The sequence below is a fragment of the Pongo abelii genome, chromosome 1 (assembly GCF_028885655.2).
Source record: "Pongo abelii isolate AG06213 chromosome 1, NHGRI_mPonAbe1-v2.0_pri, whole genome shotgun sequence".
NCBI lineage: Eukaryota > Metazoa > Chordata > Mammalia > Primates > Hominidae > Pongo > Pongo abelii.
The window spans coordinates 23,146,026-23,167,964 of record NC_071985.2 but is presented as its reverse complement, the minus strand read 5'-3'; the positions used below and the strand labels follow the sequence as shown (position 1 = coordinate 23,167,964).

General features: G+C 43.9%; 1 pseudogene; it reads left to right on the top strand.

The window, feature by feature from the left end:
• Nucleotides 1–565: 565 nt before the first annotated feature.
• On the top strand, nucleotides 566–2,842 carry LOC100459813 (small ribosomal subunit protein eS1-like; annotated as a pseudogene).
• The last annotated feature ends 19,097 nt before the right edge of the window (nucleotides 2,843–21,939 follow it).

The window sequence follows — 21,939 nt, the reverse complement described above, 5'->3', positions numbered from 1 at the left end:
ATTCCAGAGCTAATCAGACTCCAGGTGAGTTGATTCCAGGGCTCACCAAGGACCCAGGCTCTTGCCATCTCTTAATGTTTCATCCTCAGTGTTGGCAGCTGCAGATGTGACATCTAGAGGAAGTTATTGGGACTGGGCTAGACTATTCTTCTGGGGTGGAATGGATGTTGAGGATCAACTACGATGTCACCACATCATCAGTGCACAAGCAGCCCTGCTTTAGGACCTCACTGGAAAACATCCCAGGAAGAAACTGTCCATCCTACATTGCCACAGACCACTGCCCAGCCCAGGCAGCCCGAGGGGTCCAACATATCAGTCACACCAGTGGTGGCAGTACTGGTTGTATTAGCAGAGCTAACTGGGTGCTGGTGGTGCTTGATCCCAGAGGAAGCTGCAGTGTACCTTCACGAGGCTCAGTAGTCAGCCAAGGTCCCAACAGCAGCCATCACCGAAGGAGGCTGCACCTGGACAGCAGCAGTAGGAGGAAGAGTGGTAGTTGGCAATGACACCCAGGACTTGTTTGTTAACACATCTGAGATGCCCCTGGGGAACTGCAGAAATAATGGAAGTTCCTGCAGGTGGCTGGCATCCGAGCATAACAGATGGGGCAAGGTGAGCTAGTGAAGCTTGGCTTTTCTTGCTAAAGGAACTCTGTCAGCCCCAGACACTGGTTATGTGTACAATGCCTGAGAGAGCTGGGTGAGAGACCCCCCCAGCATAAGGCTCCCCCCAGCTCTGCCCCCTCCCTGGGTGGGAGTTATCACAGCTTGGACACAAGTCCAGGGGAAACCCAGGCCAAACTCTTCTCTTTGAGTGTGCCAATGGTCACGTAATGTTAATGCTGGTTGTTCCTGGGTGGTGTGATTAGATTACTTTTTTTCTTTTCCTTTTCCTTCCCTTTTTTCCTCATTGATTTTTCCCTTTCCTCGCCTCCCCTTCTTTTCTTGCTTTCTTTTTTTTTTTTGGTAATTTTCTGTACTACTACATTAAAAAAAGTTTTATTAACCTTTTCTGAATAGATGCTACATCTCATGGTTCAAAACTAAAAAAATACATTTAGAAAGTAATCAATGAATCAGAAGCCACATGTAGGGCTTGTAAATGAAACAAACAAGCAAACAGTGAAGAATCTTCTTTATATCTCTATCTGCCCAGTTTCCCTTCAGCCCTCCTCTTTTCCATTATATCCTTTGGTTTATCCTATAATAACATATGTACGCTTGCAGAGTTTCTTTATGCATATACAAACAGGTGAAAATATACTTTTATTTTCTCCTCCTTTTTTGCACATATATACTGCTGTATACCTTACCTTTTTCACCTAACAACATACCTTGGAGATCTTTATCAGTACAAAAAAAATCCTCACTTTCTTATATAGCTGCCCTTTGTGATAGGGCATGATAATACCACAATTTTTAAAAATCGTCTGCTATTGATAGGCCTTGAGTTTGTTTTGAAACTTTTGCTAATCCAAATGATGTTGCACCAAAAAAACTTGTGCATACGTTATTTTGCATATATGTAAGTATTCCTGTGGGATAAACTCCCAAAAGTGTAATTGCTAAGTCAAAGGGCGTACGTGGTTGTGATATTGACTGATTTGGCAAATTGCCCTCTATAACTGTTGCACTAATTTATACCACCACCAGGAGTATCTAAGAGTGTCTTTTCCCCACAGCTTTGCCAACAGAGACTGTTATCAAATTTTTGAAATTTTGTCAGTCTGATAGGTGAAGGTTATCTCGGTGTGGTTTTAAAATCATCCTTATTGGGCTATGATTTTAATACAACAGAATGGACTCATTTTAGTCTTACAGTTCAAAGAGTTTTGAATCAATCAAGGTATAGAATGTTTCCATCACCCCAAACGATTGACTTGTGCCCCTGCCCAATCAACACCCTTCCCATCCTGTCGGGAGAAACCACTACTGTGATTTTTATCACTATAAATTAGTTTTGCTTTTGGCTCTCTCAGCTCTTTTGGCTCTCTCAGCTCTTTTGGCTCTCTGAGCAGCACCTCGGCAGTTGGCAAGAATAAGCACCTTAAGAAAGGTGGCAAACAGGGGGCCAGGAAGAAAGTGGTTGATCCATTTTTTAAGAAAGATTGGTATGATGTGAAAGCACCTGCTATGTTCACAAGAAATATTGGAGAGATGCTAGTCACCAGGACTGAAGTAACCCAAATGTATCAGATGGCCTCAAGGGTCATGTGTTTGAAGTGAGTCTTGCTGATTTGCAGAATAATGATGTTGTATTTAGAAAATTCAAGCTGATTACTGAAGACGTTCAGGGCAAAAACTGCCTGACTAACTTCCATGGCATGGATCTGACCCGTGACAAAATGTGCTCCATGGTCAAAAAATGGCAGACAATGATTGAAGCTCCTGTCGATGTCAAGACTACCAACGGTTACATGCTTCATCTGTTCTGTGTTGGTTTTACTAAGAAACACAACAATCTGATATGGAAGACCTCTTATGCTCAGCATCAACAAGTCCACCAAATCCGGAAGAAGATTTTGGAAATCATGACCTGAGAGGCTCAGACAAATGACCTGAAAGAAGTGGTCAATAAATTGATTGCAGACAGCATTGGAAAAGCCATATAAAAGGCTTGCCAATCTATTTATCCTCTCCATGATGTCTTCATTAGCAAAGTAAAAATGCTGAAGAAGCCCAAGTCTGAACTGGGAAAACTCATGGAGCTTCATGGTGAAGGTAGCAGTTCTGGAAAAGCCACTGGGGACGAGACAGGTGCTAAAGTTGAATGAGCTGATGTGTATGAACCACGGTCCTTGAATCTGTTTGAAGTTAGGACTTACAATAGTGGCAAATAAAAAAGTCTTATTTGTGAAAGAAAATTAGTTTTGCCTTTTCAGAATTCACAGAAATGGAATCAGATAATGTGTACTCTTTTCTGACCAGCTTCTTTTGCTCAGCATGTTTTTGAGATTCACCCATGATGTTGCATTCCTTTTTATTGCAGAGTAGTATTCCATTGAATATTCAAATATACCACACCTTTTGGGTTTGTTTTTCATTCATATGTTGATGTTCATTTTTTCCTATAAACTTTATAATCAGCTTGTCTGGTTAAAAAAATGGTGTTTGTAATAGACTGCATCCCCTTTATCAAGTAAATTATGGAGAACTGAAGTTTTTATTATGTTGAGTCTTCCTCTCCAAAAACATGGTATATTTATTCCCTTTGTTCCAGCCTTCCTTTGTGTTCCTCAGTGTGTTTTAAAGCTTTACCCAATTCTGGTTATAGTCATTCCTAATTATTAGCAGGTGGCAGGTTTGGCTTTTTTCCCCAATTTTCCTTGCTTAAATTTAGAAAAAAAATTGAATATGTATAGTTTTATTTTTTATTTTATTTTATTTTATTTTTTGAGATGGAGTCTTGCTCTTTCTCTCAGGCTGGAGTGCAGTGACGTGATCTCAGCTCACTGCAACTTCCGCCTCCTGAGTTCAGGTGACTCTCCTGCCTCAGCCTCCCAAGTAGCTGGGGCTGCAGGAGCACACCACCATGCCCAGATAATTTTTGTATTTTTATAAAAATACAAATTTGATGGATATATAATTTCCAGCTTGGGACTATTATGGATAAAGCAGTTATGAACAATAATGTACAAATATTTTTGTGTTTATATGCTTTCATGTGTCTTCAGTAATTTCCAAGAAGTGAAATTTCTGAGTAATATGATACAATGTATGTTTAACTTGGTAAGAAACTAGCCATCTGCTTTCCAAAGTGGTTGTACCGTTTTATCCTCCCATCAGCAAAGTACAAAAGTTCAATAGTCACATATCCTTATCAATACTTGATATTGTTATTATTTCATATTTTGGTCATTGTAGAAGATATGTGGTGGTATCTAATCATAGATTTAATTTGCATTTCCGTGATGATTAATGATGTTGAACATATTTTCAAGTACTTATTGGCTATTCCTAATCTTTGGTTTGTTTGTTTGTTTGTTTTCTTTATGAGACAAGGTCTCTCTTCCAGGCTGGAGTGCAGAGACTGGTGCAATCATAGCTCACTGCAGCCTCGAACTTCTGGGCTGAAATGATCCTCTCACCTCGGCCTCCCAAGTAGCTAGAACTACAGGTGACTGTCACCATCCCTGACTAATTTTTTAATTTTTTGTAGAGACAGGGTCTTGCTACATTGCCCAGGCTGGTCTCAGACTCCTGGCCTCAAGTGATTCTCCCATCTTAACCTCCCAAAGTGCTGGGGTTACAGAGGTGAGCCACTGCACCCAGCTCTCTTCCTAATCTTTTGCGGAGTGTGTTTTCAAATCTCTTCCCCATTTTGTACTGAGTTATCTGTCTTTTTAATACTGGGTTATTGGAGTTCCTTATATAACTCTCAGTGAAGTTTTAATTTGCCTTCTTTTGTGATGTATGAATTTGAGCATCTTTTCACATGCCTAAGAGCCGTTTGTATTTTCCTTTCTGTGAACTATTCATACCCTTTGCCTCTATTTCTATTGAGTTGTTAGTTTTTGTCTTACTGATTTCTAGATAGTCTTTATACATTAGAAAGGTTAACCCTTTGTCTGAGATAGGAATTGCAATTATTTTCCCCAGTTGCTTGTTCACCTTTGATTTAGCTTATTGATGTTCTTTGCCATGCAGAGGTTTTAATTTTTATGTATTTGAACTTATCAATCTTCTGTGGCTCCTGAATTTTTGAGTCATAGTTCCAAGGGTCTTCCTTACTCCAAGATTCAAAGAGATTCTATCATGCTTTATTCTATCATGTCTCTTATGTCTTAGCCCAGATTATCTAGAAAACAGATCTTTTTCTTTTTTTTTTTGAGACAGAGTCTTGCTCTGTCGCCTAGGCTGAAGTGCAGTGGTGCGATCTCAGCTCACTGCAACCTCCGCCTCCCGGGTTCAAGCGGTTCTCCTGCCTCAGCCTCCCGAGTAGCGGGGATTACAGGTGCATGACACCACGCCAGGCTAGTTTTTTGTATTTTTGGTAGAGATGGGGTTTCACATGTTGGCCAGGCTGGTCTGTAACTCCTGAGCTCAGGTGATCCACCCACCTCGACCTCCCAAAGTGCTGAGATTACATGTGTGAGCCACCACGCCCAGCTGGAGAACAGATCTTAAAGCAAAGCAATAGAGAGATATAATTACAGTGAAGCAAGAGAGAGTAAAAGGGGATGAAGAAGGGGAGGCAGGAAGGCACATGCAAGGCGGCCAGCCAGGCTTCACAAGAAACAGCAGGATGCTTCCAAACAGTTCTTTGGCCACTGCGGGAGGAAAGGAGGGGCGTTATCCATTGTTTCCTTCTATCTCTTTTCTACTATTGGTCCGAGCTTGTCCTGAGGCTGTTACTGCTCTGCCCTTCAGGTATGGGTGTGTTTCCCAGTTCCATTTACTGACAAGTTCCTCTTCTCCATTGATTCGAAAGGTCTCTTTTGTTATACACAACATTTCTATTTTTTAATTTTCTATTTAAAATTTTCTTTTCTATTCCATTGGTCTTTCTCTTCAAGCTGTTTTATTGATTGATTGATTGATTGAAATGGAGTCTTGCTCTGTTGCCCAGGCTGGAGTGCAGTGGCATGATCTCGGCGCACTGCAACCTCCACCTCCTGGATTCAAGTGATTCTCCTGCCTCAGCCTCCTGAGTAGCTGGGACTACAGGTTTCTGCCACCATGCCTGGCTAATTTTTGTATTTTGGGTAGAGATGGGGTTTCACTATGTTGGCCAGGCTGGTCTTGAACTCCTGACCTCAAGTGATCCACCTGTCTTGGCCTCCCAAAGTGCTGGGATTACAGGCGTGAGCCACTGTGCCAGACCCCAAGCTGTTTTAATTATTGAAATTTTGGAATATGTTTTAGTATCTGGTAGGCCTCATTCCTCATCTTCTTTATCAGTATTTTCCTAGGTATTCTTATTCATTTTTTCATAAACTTTATAAACAGTTTGTCTGGTTAAAAAATGGTGTTTTTAATAGACTGCATCATCTTTATAAATTAAATTATGGAGAACTGAAGTTTTTATTATGTTGAGTCTTCCTCTCCAAAAACATGGTATATTTATTCCCTTTGTTCCAGCCTTCCTTTGCATTCCTCAGTTGTTTTAAGGCATTTTAAGGCTTTACCTGATTCTTGTTATAGTCATTCCTTGTTGTTAGCAGGTGGTAGGATTGACTTTTTCCCCCAATTTTCTTTGCTTGAATTTAGAAAAATAATTGAATCTGTATACTTTTAAATTAAAACAATAAATAATTAATTTTTAAATGGTAAAATGAAGGGGAAAAAGGATAGTTTTTTTTAAAAAAACAAGAACATACTATGTACCTCATAAATAAGTACAATTATTGTGTGTCAATTAAAAAATAAGATAAAATAAATTTAGAAATAAATAAAAATTATAAAACAAGAACAAACACCAAAACCAAAGTTTTGTGTGGTTTTTTGTTTGTTTGTTTGTTTGTTTTAGAGATGGGGTCCTACTAAGTTGCCCAGGCTGGTCTCATACTCCTGGGCTTGGGTGATCCATCCTGTCTCAGCCTCCCAAAGTGCTGAGATTATAGGCATGAGCTACCATACCTGGCCCAAAACCAATATTGTACTTTCTCCGGTCTGGTGAGGCTGAGTTCTAGTAGCCTGAAAATGCTGATGCAGCCATTGACTGGGTTTGGCCCAGGAGCTCTGAGGGGCCCTGAGAGCTCACAATCTGGCAGGGGAGGGTGGAACAGATCAGAGGTTGTTGCTTCTGCTCAGCTAATGTGGGAGTCCACATTAGCCCGAGGCTATTCCCAGGGCCACAGAATCTACTTTACCCACTGCCCTCATCTTTGGTAAAATGCCTTTCCCCACTGAAGAATAAACATACTTGCTTTCTCTCTTACTCTTTATTTTCAATTTTTTTTTTTTTTTGGTAGAGAAGTGGGTCTCATTATGCTGCTCAGGGTGGTCTCAAACTCCTGACCTCGACTTCCCAAAGTGTTGGGATTACAGGCATGAGTCACTGCACTTGGTTACTCTCTCACTCTAAGAACCTCCTTGCTCAACTAAATTTCTTTCTTTTGATGCCAGGAAGTCATAGGCTGGGAGCTGGCATCAGACTTGCTCTGGAATCTATTTTTATTACCTATGTATCACTATGTGAGTCAATGACTTTGCCTGCTGAGCATCAATCAGAAAGAAACCACTTTTCCCAGCCAGAATTCTGGGTGGTGATCTGGGGGACAAAGGCAAGGAGAGGAAAACTTGGGAGGTTTTTTAGGTGTTAGTTCTGGCCTGGGGTCACTCAGCAAGTTGCCTTCCTTTCCATGTGTCCTCTGTCTGTGTCTTCTCTTCTCCAGCCTTTCTGCTTCTTTAGCAGAAGACATCTGGCTGAATGTCACGTAAAGTGTTTCATTCAATGCATTTAAGAAATGAGATCAAAGTTTCTTTCTATAATTGGCTTACACATATTGTTGAGTCAGCTTTGCTTTTCCCTGTCTTTCCCCCTGTTTTATTTTTTTAAGTTTTTTTGAGATAGAGTCTTCCTCTGTCACCCAGGCTGAAGCGCAGTGGCTCAATCACAGCTCATTACAGACTCGACCTCCTGGGCTCAAGAGATCCTCCCGCCTCGGCCTCCCAAATGTGCTGGGATTACAGGTGTGAGCCACTGTCCAGGCCTCCTCTGTTTTATTTATTCAAGTATTCTAAAGGTATTTCAGGGAATATTCACACCTTATGACTTTGTTCTTCAGAGAAAGTTAAAGAGTCTTATCTGGGAAAGATGAGGCAGGAATCCAGGAGGGAGGGAGAGATGAGGTTCTGGGTGCCTCTGGAGCTGGCTTTGGTCAGTTTTTTAGAAGAATGTAATTCTTGCCCCCTCTCTTCAACCCAATGCTTGTCCCCGTCTCCCCAGCACATTTACTGGAGGGACAATCTAATCCCAGTGGCCAAGCCATTCTGTGCAAAACTCTTAAACTCTTCCCAGCACCAGTCTTACTTTATTACCTTTTTCTTTTCTTTCTTTTTTTTTAAACTCACACCAAAAGCCACATTCAAAGCACCAGTCTTATTAGCTCACCTTTTCTCTCTCCTTTCTCTTGGGGTTGGAGAGGCTTTATGGATGAGAAGGACTGAAGTGAGTTAGCTAACTAGAGATTTATTTGGTTTTCAGGGACCTTGTTCCACCTATTTTGGTTCAGATTCTAGTCAAATAACTTTATTAAAGAAGATAAGCTTGTTGTGTTCCGCCTTAGGATACCAAACCAACATGCCTATCTCTTCAAATGTTCCTCAAATGAGGTAGTGCTTCAGTTAGGTTGCCCTTGGCTGCAAACAATGAAAAATACAGCTCTGCTCACTTAAAGACAGCTATTGTCCTGTGAAGCAGTCAAGGTGCTTGGCCCCCTAAATCACTGACATGAGGCAGGTTGACTAATAGGAGAGAAGACATATGAATTTGTTTAACATGTATACACAGGAAGCTTCAGAATGAAGACCCAATCCCCTAGTGGGGTGCAGAAGCTTATGCACCACCTTGGCCCCAGACAGGTTTCAGTGGCAACACAGGTTGTGGGAGGAAGAAAGGAAGTGGCTTGGCTAGCAAAGGCAGTCCTGTTGTGTAGATGAAACCTCACGGGGAGCAACCCTCAGAAAGAGCAGATGGCGGATGCTTCTTTTCAGACCTGCAGGTGTCAGAATCTCAGTTAATCTTTCCAGACAAGGGAAGGGCTGGCTGCATTAATGCAGAGTCTCTACAGATCTGCAGGTGCAAATTTCTCCCGCAAAAGACAACCTTGCAGGCCACTTCAGAATATGTCAAAGAAATCTGTTTTGGGGTAAAGTATTAATATTTTGATTTCCTTCACCTGCATACTCAAGTCCTGAGGGGAGGTGGACGGCAGGATGGACACCACACAGGCCTCTGGCTCTCCTCTCTCTGTCAGCCTCTCCCTCAGCCTCATCTGGGCACACACTTCATCTTCAGGGCTGGTGCAAGATGGCAGCGCCAGTTCAGCCTCAGTGAGAAGGAGAATGTTCACAGGAAAAAAGTGCAAGTAGAAAATAAAATCCTAAGGCCCTCAACCAAATGAACAGACCCCATTTTGGCCAAGGAGATCCTAGATAAACCTTAAAAACAGTGCCCAGCTGTGACAGAACAGGAGGTCAGACAAGCCTCATTACACCCCCTCCCTTTTGCGGTTTAGACGCAACAACTGACCAGCATTAATGATCAAATAGAGATTACGAGACGGACAGAAGAGGCTCTTTTTGGCAATAAGATACATATTGCTGATAAGATACATATTGGCAATAAGATACATAGGACCTAAATTATACATAGGACCTAAGGCCATGCCAGGTAAGGGTTAAGCGTGCACAGTTTATTAAAGAATAAACTGTTCTCAGATGTCAGGGTGATCTGGCTGCGACACCTGTCACCCCATGGATCGCCAGGGTTGATTCGGCTGATCTGGCTGGCTAGGTGGGTATCCCCTTCGTCCCTCTCTTTCCAAGTACGACCCTCCCAAAGCTGCGCACTCAAAGAGGATGACCATCCCTGATAGAGGAGGACCCGGCTTTGGTCAAGGGTGTATGAGTAGCCATGCTCCCCTGCTAGAACCTCCAAACAAGCTCTCAAGAATAAGCTATGTTCTGTCACAAGGTTTTTCTTTTTTTCTAGCAGCTGAACAAGCAATGGCCTCAAGATAAGCAAGATGAAAACAATTATATCTCCCCGCCAGATGCTGACTGACCCTCTTCCTCCAGCCATAACTACAGCTTTGACTGGACAAGAAACTGATGGCTGTGACTTTCTCTTGATAAGAGACCACTGACCATGAGCTGGTTCTAGCTGGTTTACAGAGCCTGTGCACTTGAGTGCCCCCATATCTCTGCTTCATCTTTTGATATATAGGGCCCAACTGTAATACATTTACATGTTAAGTCTCTGCCTCTAAATGAACATGGGTCATTTGTTTTATTTTATTTTTTTTATTTTTTTCTTTTTTTATTTACAATTTTTTCCTTTTTATTATTATTATTATTATTATTATTATACTTTAGGCTCTATGGTACATGTGCGCAACGTGCAGGTAAGTTACATATGTATACATGTGCCATTCTGGTGCGCTGCACCCACCAACTCATCATCTAGCATTAGGTATATCTCCCAATGCTATCCCTCCCCCCTCCCCCCACCCCACAACAGTCCCCGAAGTGTGATGTTCCCCTTCCTGTGACCATGTGTTCTCATTGTTCAATTCCCACCTATGAGTGAGAATATGCGGTGTTTGGTTTTTTGTTCTTGCGATAGTTTACTGAGAATGATGATTTCCAATTTCATCCATGTCCCTACAAAGGACATGAACTCATCATTTTTTATGGCTGCATAGTATTCCATGGTGTATATGTGCCACATTTTCTTAATCCAGTCTATCATTGGTGGACATTTGGGTTGGTTCCAAGTCTTTGCTATTGTGAATAATGCTGCAATAAACATACGTGTGCAGAACATGGGTCATTTGTAACATGCATGTTTATTCAGTATGCATGTGTTCATGAACCACCTTCATGAATATTCATAGCTCCTCCTATCATCTATTGAATATGTATACTTGGCCAACCCATTCAACATAAATCCCTATTTCACCCTCCCCTCTTGAAGTGCCTACTTTCAGGGTCTGCTGGAGGCTATAGTTCCCAGCCTGTGGGATGGCCAGCCTACAGGTTGTAACCCCTATTATAAGAAATAAAGGCTCCTTTTCTAAATTTATAAATCTCAGGATTTTTTTCAGTTGATAAAATTGAGGCTAACTTCCTAAGAGCCATGCACCTCATTGGCTTGTATGAGCATGATAGCTGAACTAAACTGGAGTTCTGTCAGGGGTGGGGAAGGCAAAATGGGTGTTGGGTAGGCGACCGGCAATGTCCACCAGAGATGGGCTCCAGATCCTTCTCATTCTTGGTTGCCCTTGCAAAAATAAGTAGTTCAAAATCTAAGCTGTTGGAACTCTAAATTATTTTGAGCCGTAAAGGAATCTGGCTGGGCACGGTGGCTGTGATCCCAGCACTTTGGGAGACCGAGGCAGGGAGATCACTTGATGACAGGAGTTCGAGACTAGCCCAGCCAACATAGAGAAACCCCATCTCTACTAAAAATACAAAAAATTAGCTAAGCGTGGTGGCACACGGCTGTAATCACAGCTACTCGGGAGGCTGAGGCACGAGTTGCTTGAACCCAGGAGGCGGAGGTTGCAGTGAGCAAGATTGAGCCACTGCACTCCAGTCTGGGTGACAGAGGGAGACTAGGTCTCAAAAAAAAAAGGAATGTAATTATGGAGGCTGAGTCATGTGACAAGCAGCTGTAACCTTTGTTTCTCTGTTTATAGATGAGCCGGCTTCCTTAGCTGCATTATTTTGTAAAATGTACTGAATGACTAAAAAGCACCAGGGAAGATCCCCTTTCCTCTTCACTATTGATTTTCATTATAGATTCACTTCCATATTACCTTGCTTTTCTTTTCTTTTTTTTTTTTTTGAGACAAAGTCTTGCTCTGCCATCCAGGCTGGAGTGCAGTGGTGCCATCTCGGCTTACTGCAACCTCCGTGTCCCAGGTTCAAGCAATTCTCCTGCCTCAACCTCCCCAGTAACTGGGATTACAGGCAACTGCCACCATGCCTGGCTAATTTTTTGTATTTTGGGTAGAGATGGGGTTTCACCATGTTGGCCAGGCTGGTCTCAAACTCCTGACCTCAAGTGATCCATCTACCTCGGCCTCCCAAAGTGCTGGGATTACAGGTATGAGCCACTGCGCCCGGCCTCCTCTTACTTTCTGACATAATCTTCATGGCGATCATATTGTCTTAAAAAGACATGTTAGACATACCCTTTTAAATTGGAAAAGAAATGAAAACAAGATTTAGGGAAAACAGACTGTAACTAATTAAATTGTTGTAATTCATAAACCAGCCTTGAATAGAAAATGTAAACCTGTTAAATATCTTTGTTTTCTGCCAATATAAGCAACCATGTAACTTCTAAACTTGGAACAGTGACTCTATTTCTCTGGAGTCTGTGTCTCCTGAAGAGCCATTTCCAGTTTTTCCCTTGAATAAACTCTTTAAAATTGGAGTCTAAGGCCAGGTGGGGTGGCTCATGCCTGTATTCCCAGCATTTTCGAAGGCTGAGGTGGGAGGATCATTTGCGGCCAGGAGTTCACGACCAGCCGGGGCAACATAGTGAGATCCTGCTCCTAAAAAAATTTAAAAATTAGCCAGATGCGGTGGTGCACGCCTGTAGTCCTAGCTATTTGGGAGGCCAAGCCCAGGAGGTCAAGGCTGCAGGCAGCTATGAGTTCACCACTGCACTCCAGCATGGGTGACAGAATGAAAAAAAAAAGAAAAAAAAAGGATTCTGATCCTTTTGATTATTTCAGGTTGACACCCTCTTTTGCATCTTTTGTTAAAATCAGCCTTGAATGATGGCTGCAACTTGAATACACAGAGAAGGAGGTAGAGAAGGGACCTATTGTGTGAATATGCAAGAATTTCTTAAGAAGTCTGCAGCCCTGTTGGAGAGGGTGCTCTGACCTGCAGAAATGACTATCTGACCACTAGACAAGCATGATTCATCTAATTTTTCCAGCTTGATGAAAATAAGCAACATGACTATCCAAGTTCATTCATCTTGTTTCATATTTACCCAATGGTCTTCTTAATTAAATTTCTACAGTAGGTTTTCTTACTGTGAAGACAATATTCAGACTGGCCAAAGTAAATTCTCTAACCCTCTTGTCAGTTAGATAGTAAATGTCATATTTCTCATTCTAAATTAATAACTAGTCGTTTTGGCTCCTTAAGCAATTTCTTTGGAATCTTGGTTTAATCAGTTTGTGGCCTGATCGCCCCTGGTGAATTGAGGACATGTTAATCTCCTGAACTAAAGAACTAGACGAAGGAAGTAACATGCCTTAGCATATCTAAAGAAGTATAAATGCATGCTATTATCATGACTGTGACTGTTGGCATTAGGTTCTTGGTGACTGTAACAGAGTGACAACAAGCTGGGTGGACTCATTCTAAAAACCGTTTCCTCTTTTTCTTTTCTTTTTTCTTTTTTTTGGGTGGGGGGACAGGGTCTTGCTCTGTTGCCCAGGCTGGAGTGCAGTGATCTCTGCTCACTGCAGCCTCAGCCTCCTGGGCTCAAGTGATCCTCTCACCTCAGCCTCCCAAGTAGCTGGGACTATAAGCGCATGCCACCACACCCAGCTAATTTTTGTGTTTTTTGTAGAAACAAGGTTTCACCATGTTGCCTAGGCTGGTTTCAAACTCCTGGGCTCAAGCAATTCCCCTGCCTTGTTTCTCAAAATGTTGGCGTGAGCCACGGCACTGGGCCTGTTTCCTTTTTTTTAATCTATACAAACCTGGTTGGCCAAGGTGACAATTAATAAATTAACAGGTAAGAAGACTGTGCAAGAGACATTTGGACATTTTCTAGGGACACATTGCAAAGTGGGGAGGTGGTGTGGAAGCTGGTGTAAACTACAGTCCTTGGAACTCTGTCCTATGGCCTGGACCCATTCGAATTAGCTTAGCTGCCTTGTGAGGGCAACTGTGGGTACAGAAAAATGTGAGCTACTGTATATCACCTTTGCTTAGTAAGTAAATGAGCATTTATTAATCATTGCCTGTGTGAATATGAGAAAATATGGAAATAGCATGAATATACAAACATCATATTATCAGAACTTCTGGGTTTGACAGAAAAACCACACTAATTCCTTTAGAAATAGAATTTCTAATTGCTTATTTAACAGCTCTGTTGTTACTTTAGGCACAGCTAGATTCAGTTGCTCCGATAAGGTTCTCAAGGTGTCCTCTCCCTCTTTCCATCTGGCCTATCCCACCCCTGCTTGTATGCAGGCACTATGGCTGCCACCTGGACTGACATTCTCCTGGCTTGACAACTCCAGTTGAAAGAAAACAAATCTTGTCTTACCCAATGTTTATAAATTAATTCCAGAGAAGCCTATGATTGGCTATAATTAGGTCACATGTCTTTTTCTAAACCAATCACTATAGCAGGAGCATGAGGTACAACAATTGGCCCATTCTGGGCCAGCCGTACCCAGACCATATAGGATTCTGCTAGAGGACATGTTCTGCCATTATCATCCAGATCATTTGAGTCCCTGTGCAGTTGCCTGCAGAAGATCTCATGCTAGTGATGTAGGAAGCCAGACGTGGTCCCTGCACTCCACATGTTTACAAGCTCTGTCTTTGGCTGGGGGACTATCTGATTAGGGTCTGGTTTATTCCCCACTTGTGAAGGGGCTTGTTGAGAAGGGGGGGATTGAAAAGCACTGAGAGACATGGCATTGCTCTTAGAGATTTGGTTCTGTTCTAAGGGACACTAAAGTATATTTGTGTAAAGGAAAAATAAGAACTATGACACAAAGTTGAGAAATAAAATCCTAAGCCCGTCAACTGACTGAAGGGACCTCCTCTTGGCCAAAGAACCCCAGAGTAACCTTGAAAACTGAGTTCTCAGCCATGATGGAATGGGGGACTCAACACCTTGTTATACTCTCTCCCTTGTTAATCACCATTAGGCTTTCTTCTGAGGGCTGAACAGAAACCAGCCCTTTCAAAAGATTCCACACTGATATCAACCAACTACCTGATGCTGCTCCTCTTTTTTTGCCTGATAAGAGACCACCAACCACAGAGTAGTCCTGGCCCGTCTGCAGAGAATGCTCAGTGAGGGTCTTCATGTTCTCTGCTTCACCTTTTGATGTCAGAGGGTAGAAAACTCCACCCCCAGATCATGCTAACACAGCCATTTTTTTGTACATGGGTCCTATGAAAGGGCATGAAGCTCAATTGTGCATAAGCACGTTTTTCCTTTCATAAATATTCATGACTCCTCCTCTAGCTTACTGAATATGTATAATCAGCCACCCTGCTCAGCATAAATTCCTGACCCCTCTGCCCCTCCCTTGGAGTATCTGTTTCTGGCTTCTGACTGGAGGCTATGCTTCCCAATCTGTCAGAATGACTACCCTGCAGGCTACAGTCCTTTATGAGAAATAAGGCTCTCCTTTCTAATTGTATGAACCTCAACATTCTTCAGGTGACAATACCAACCCATGAGAGCTGTCTGCTTCCTAAGGAAGGGTATCTCAGCTACATCAATATATTAGGGTGGCCTAATTTGCATGCCTGCAAAACCCACCACCAGATGTGTGGGGGTGACAGAGGCAGCAAGCACAATGATCAAATCTAGGATCATTGTAATTAACTTTCACATACAACTCATCATAGCAAGAGTGTGAACAGCAGGACCCCTAGAGACACCAATCTCAGAGAGGGAGTCCCACCATAGCGTATAAGAACTTGCAACTCTCATAGCTTGGTGGCACTTGCTCTCACTGCAAGATGCATGCCATCCTCTGCTAAATTAGCTAAACTAACACCTGAAGGTTCTGGACATTCTCTGAAGAAAGTCTTCATACCGGATCCAATGCACAGGTTAGCCTACACAGCTGTGGGGTAGGGAGAACAGCTGTGTTACAAGTGACCAAAAGGAACCCTTGCAGACACCCACCTGGAAGTTAAGGTTCTGAGTGACCTTTCACTTTTATTCCTCAAAGGAATGTGTGGCATTTTAGATAAAAAGAGTTCATTTAGATAATTTTATACTGGAAATCTTTATGTTGAACAATCCTATAACAAATATAAGTACAGTCATTTGAAAAGCCTGCCTCTTGCTGGGCTCCACTAATTACTATGTCAAAGCCAGTGATTGTAGCCAGGGCTCCTGAAGGTTCACCTGTATCAGGCCCCTCTGATTTGACAACTCCCAGTTGGGGCCCTATGCTACATCCACTTGGCCCAGTGAGGGAGTGAAGAGGAGGATCTTTGAACTTCATCAGCACTCCCTGGGGAGAACAAAGGCTGTTAGGTAGGGGCTGGCTAGTTCACCCTCAGCACTACCCTAGAGTCCATACATTCCCTGCGCAGGATGCCCAGCAATGCCAAGTTCAATGTCATTTATTTCCCCCAGTGTTCCTGGGGGCTGAGGGCAAAGCTTGACTTCCCCACCTGCTTCCACACACCTGGATAATGAAGGTCTGTACCTCCTACAGTTTTTTTTGTTTGTTTGTTTTTATTGTAGAGACAGGGTCTTGCTGTGTCACACAGGCTGGAGTGTAGTAGCGTGATCGTAACTCACTGCAGCCTCCAACTCTCAGGCTCAAGCAGTCCTCCTGCCTCAGCCTCTCAAGTAGTTGGGACTATAGGAATGCTACAGTGCCTGACTAATTTAAAAAACATTTTGTAGAGATGAGGTCTTGTTACGTTGGCCAGGCTGGTCTTGAACTCTTGGCCTCAATCCTCCCATCTTGATCTCCCAAAGTGCTGGGATTACCGGCATGAACCATGGCACACCAGCCTCACAGTTTTTACTACTCTTCTCAGATGTTGCTCAGAAGAGATGGAGGCATTTAGGATATCTGTCCCATTTGTCGTTCTCTCTAGGCCGTAGAGCAGGGTAAAGGGGCCATCATTTCAGATCTGAGGGCACTGAGGCACTGAAGGGGAGGAGCTGAGCCATGGTCACGGTCAGGTGGTGGTGATGGCTGAACCGAATCACTGAGCCCTCTAAACCTCATCACCCACCACCCAACAAAGAGAGAGGGAGAACTCCCATTTCCAGTGGGCGGTCTTTTACAGAAAGCTCTTTGTTGCCGAAGGAAGTTTCTGAATAGCAGAAAATAGCCTTCTGGACTTGGTCAAGACCTGCTTTCAGGACAGGGGCCCAGGGTGGGCTGGCTTGGGAGAGTCTCCCTGGGAGCTTTAGCAGCACTTCCCTGCACTGTACCCTATTAGCTCACACTCTCTTACCAAGCGCAAATTACAGACAGCATACTGTGGAAGGAAAGAGGTTTATAGATTCTAGCGCTGTAGAACCCCTTTTCTGTTTTTAATAGTATTAGGACTTAGAAAAGAGGATAGCACACTTCAGGGCTTGTTGGATTGGCTATTTTTACTTCTCCCTTGTTAGATTTTAAGCTTGCAGAACATTTTACCTTCATAATAGTCATAATAATCCTAATGCCATCAGTTTGCCTGTGCGGGGTGCCTTTTCTTTTAGAGCAGCCTCACATTCATCGTCTCATTTGAACAATCCTGGTAATCCTCTCTGAAGCCTCTCCAGGGGATCTACAGCCAGCACTTCTGGGGCTCTTTGAGGCCCAGGAAGCGGGGCCCGGGCCAGGGTGGGGGATATGTAATTTGTAATTTGACAAGAGCAGATTCTTCCCTAGAGCTCTCTGCTCCAGCCCAGCACAGGGCCTCTGGCTGAGTGTTGGCAGCTTAACAAGCCAAGATATATCTCTCTTCTTATGTCCTTAAATCCTTCAGGGTAAGGGTTGTGAGGCTCCTGCCTCATGGTTTGTTAGATGATGTATCTATTCTGGGGGCTGAGTGTCTGTCACCATGTGAGGCTAGCTGTGCAGGAGCCACCAGGACAATGTCGCCAAGACCTTGGGCTGCAGGGAAGAGAGGGTGAGGGGCCGGGGCAGGACTGCCCACCTGCCCACCCCTGCATACTCACTGCTGACGGTGGGCACAGGAGCACCCAATTGGAATACTGATGAGACAGGCCTGGGCCAGGCCCTGACTCTGGGCCCTGTCAGGCTCCTAAGGGAAAGCCAAATGAGCAAGTTCAAGTAGAAGGTGTTGAAGAAATTGATGGAGAAAACAAAGAATTCTTTAAGGGCATTTTTGAAAGCAGGTAGGTTTTTTTTTTGTTGTTGTTTTTTTCTTCTCATTTTTGAAAGTAGGTGGCTAGGGAGGCAAGTGCACTGGGAGACAGTGACAGGTTCAGATGAGGCTGTACTTGCTGGGTGATAGCCGGGATTCATGCACAGGGATCACGAAAGAGGCTGTCAGGCACATTGGGACAAAAGCAGGCTTTTCCTGGCCCGGGAGGAAGGGCAGGATTCGAGGGTGGGTGGGGAAGAGATAGAAGTGACTGTTTCAAAGCCTGTGCAGAAATATGCTAGTCATATGCAAATCAGGTACAAATGAACTTGAGATCTCATTTCACACACGCCTTTGACCCTGGGGAAAAGTCTTAAATGAGATCAAGAGTTTCTCCAGAGCAGAGGCTGGCAGGGAGGGGAAAGGGTGATTAAGGGGTGGTGGGTACCTCTGTGGTCTGCCCAAGGGGCTGTAGTGGCTCCTGTCACTGGTCAGCTACAACTGGGCCATCGGCTGGGCTGGGATGTTTTCTCGGAAAATTTCATTGTTGGGTTAATAAAGGCCCATTTGTGTTCTGTTCTGGTCCCCATTTGGCAGAGCAGCCCTGGCAGGGGAGGCCGCAGGCCAAATGGACAATAAGGCTCGTGTGTGTGTGTGTGTGTGCTGCACGTGCATGTGTGGCTATTTATGGTTACAGCCTGGTCTATACGGCTCTGGTGCCCTGCTTGTTAGGCTGTGCTGAATGGTGCAAAAAACTCTTACTTAGGAGTCCAAATAGGTGGGCTGAAGCCCCAGTCCCATCACTTCTGAGCCAGAATGGGGCTGGCCTTTCTTTCATGAGCCTGAGTGTTTCAGGTAGAAGTAGACATAATGAGTCATTCCTTCCCTTGACAGCATCTTTAAGGGATAAAGACTAAAACTGCCTCCCTTTCCTCTCCAACACTTTTCCCCAGACGTTAGAGAGATTTGGGTAATGCATAAGAATACTTGAAGTTCTTGGACAAGCTGTTATTACATTTCCTTTGTCAACTTCCATGTCTGCAAAGCACTTTAAGATAATCATAAAGACAGCAATAACAACTTGTACTTATAGAGGGCTTCTGCTTTCAGGGAACCTCTACCCTATTATTGCATTTTAAACAGTCACAGGATTCCATTAGATGACCAAGTTTTGGGATTTTTTTAAACCCACAGTTGATCTATTCAGCAATTGAAGAACATTTGGGTTGTTTCCAATTTTTTCTTTCTTTTATTATTATTTTAATTGATACATAATAATTGTACATATTGATGAGGTACAGTGTGATATTTTGATACATGTACACAATGGGTAATGATCAAATCAGGGTAATTAGCATATACATCATCTCAAGCCTTTATCATTTCTTTGTGCTGGGAACAATGGCAAGTTGTTTTGGGGAAGGGCCAGCAGTTCTGGAGGTTTACTGGGTCCCAGGCACTGTGCTGGTGCTTCACACGTGTTCTTATTTAATTTCCACAGCCTCACACCTGGTTACCAGGACACCTGGACACCTCTCACCTGGTGTCAGGAGCCCAATTTGTCAGAGGAAGAAAATGAGATTCAGAGAGATTAAATGTTCTTGCCTCACCTCAAGTCACTTTTTTGCAAAGTGGCAGATATAATTAATCAATACAAATAAAAGCCACTCACCCAAGGCAACCCTGTAGAATCCTCAACCCCCACAGTTCTGACTTGGAGCTGGGTCGCATCTGAAGACGCACTTACAGAAACAGAGTAAATAATTGAAGAGTAATTTTCAGCCTTGAATCTTCTGAAGAACGTGTAGGAGGATCCAATTTCTAATTCCCAGCTGTATCTCTAGTCACTCCCGTTTCACCTTCTAATTCCAGTCCCCTGATACTCTCTGGAACTCCATGTTCACCTCAAAACTGCTACCCTCCTCTGGCCCAGCCACCTTTTACTTTCCCTTTTTTCTTTTCTCTTTTGTATTCTTCTTTTTAAAATATTTATTTATTTATTTTTTTTTTAGACAGAGTCTCATTCTGTTGCCCAGGCTGGAGTTTAGTGGTGCAATCTTGGCTCACTGCAACCTCTGCCTCCCGGGTTCCAGTGATTCTCCTGCCTCAGTCTCCCAAGTAGCTGGGGCTAGAGGCACGCGCCACCATGCCCGGCCAATTTTTGTATTTTTAGTAGACACAGGGTTTCATCGTGTTGACCAGGCTGGTCTTGAACTCCTGACCTCAGGTGATCCACCTGCCTTGGCCTCTCAAAGTGCTGGGATTACATGTGTGAACCACTGCACCCGGCCAGCTGCAGTGTCTTCACGGAGGTGTTGAACATACCAACTGTGCGCCTGCTATGGATAGTGTAAGAGGGCCACACGTATCCTCCACTGACCTGTTGCTGAGACACATCCCTCATTCCTTACCTCCAACAGCTGCCCCTCCAGGCAGGGCCATGGATCTCCCCGTACTACACATATGCACGTGCACGCACACACGGCCTCCACCCCAAGAACCAAGCCTACCTTTGGAGGTCACCTTTTCCTTCTCTTTCTGCAGATTGACTTAGCCTCTCTCTTGCCCTCTGTCCCCATCTCCCAGGGCTTGTCTAGACTTTCTGGGTACCTCCTCAGATTCCTTCTGCAGCACAGGAAACCTCATTGCTAGTCTCAGGGCCTGTCACAGAGAACGGCAGATTCTGCTGGCTATTACAGGCTCTCTGGGGCTTAGAGGAGGGGGCCTCTGTGAGGATTTCCCTCATCAATTTCAGTTGAGAGATTCATTCAAATCCAGATGTCTTTGACTTAACACTTAGAGTCTCCTCATTGTCCTCAGGACCCCTGTATTTATGGAGCAGCTGTGGTATGCTCAGCGCAGGCCTGAAAAGGAAGAAGACGGAGAAAGCAAGCCCCAAGAAGGACATTAGAAGGACATTGTTTCTTTTCTTTTCTTTCTTTCTTTTTTCTTTTTTTTTTTTTTTGAGACAGGGTCTTGCTCTGTCACCCAGGCTGGAGTGCAGTGGCATAATCACGGCTTCACAGCTCACTGCAGCCTCGACCTCCTTGGGCTCATGGGACCACAGGTGCACACCGTCACAACCGGCTAATTAATTTTTTTTTTTAAGAGATGGGGTCTCATTGTGTTGTCCAGGCTAGTCTCAAACTCCTAGGCTCAAGTAAACGTCCTGCCTCAGCCTCCCAAAATGCTGGGATTACAGGCATGAGCCACGACACCCGGCCAAGACATTGTTTCTGTTCTCAAGAATTTCCCTTCTAGTTGGGAACCCAAGGCTAACACTAATGCGAATATAAATAAAAATAATCTCTATTTGTCTAGCACTCCACAGTCTATAGAGTATTTTAACATAGTTCTGTTTTTCTCAGCCATTCCCCAGGAGCAGTCCCTAGTAGCCCAGGCACAGGATGGCAGAGGATGGTGATTTTTCTCTCAGGTGGTATCGCCCAGTGCAGCTTGTGTGCAGGTTTCAAATCTCTCTAAAGTCAGCTGCTGTCTTAAATACTCATGGGGATTTCTTGTTCTACTCCATACTGAACCTGTGTTGGCATAAATATAATAATAATGTGCTAAATTGTTTTCCTTGGAGTAAAACTGAGGTTCCTGCTGATCCTTTAGTTTGAGACAGGAAGATACCCCAGCTAACCTCAGCCCAGGGCGGATGCTTACTACTGTTTGAGATGCATGTGATCGCCCAAAGACTCCCTGGGTGAGGGATGACTCCTCCCATGTAAACAAGACAACTAGTTCGCAGAGAGAAGAGACCAGCTCAGTTCCCCTGGCTCAAAGGGGATGGGGCTGGCAGTTCAGTCCAGGTCTTCTGGTAGAAGGCTCTTTGCATGTGCCACCCAGCCTGATGGGCAGGGAGCCACAGCTCTGGGCTCGGTGGGTGTAACTAACCAAGAAGAGCTTTAATGTAAGGTCTGTAGGGGGCGCTGCCAGGGCTTTATGGAAGAGGACTCTTTTTTTCTTCAGTCTAACACAGTAAGTTGAGCAGGGCATATTCTTTCGCCGAGTAACGGGGAGTCAGTGACTTTTTCTTCCGTGGTAAGGTACGTTTGCAAAGATAAAAAGCCCTCAGCCATTTGGTTTTGATCATCTCAGGAGCTGCCAATGGGCTTCCAGACACTTGAGTGGCAGCCGTAGAATGGAGCCTGCCTCACTTTCTCCCCGTGGCTGTGGCCGCCTGACCTTA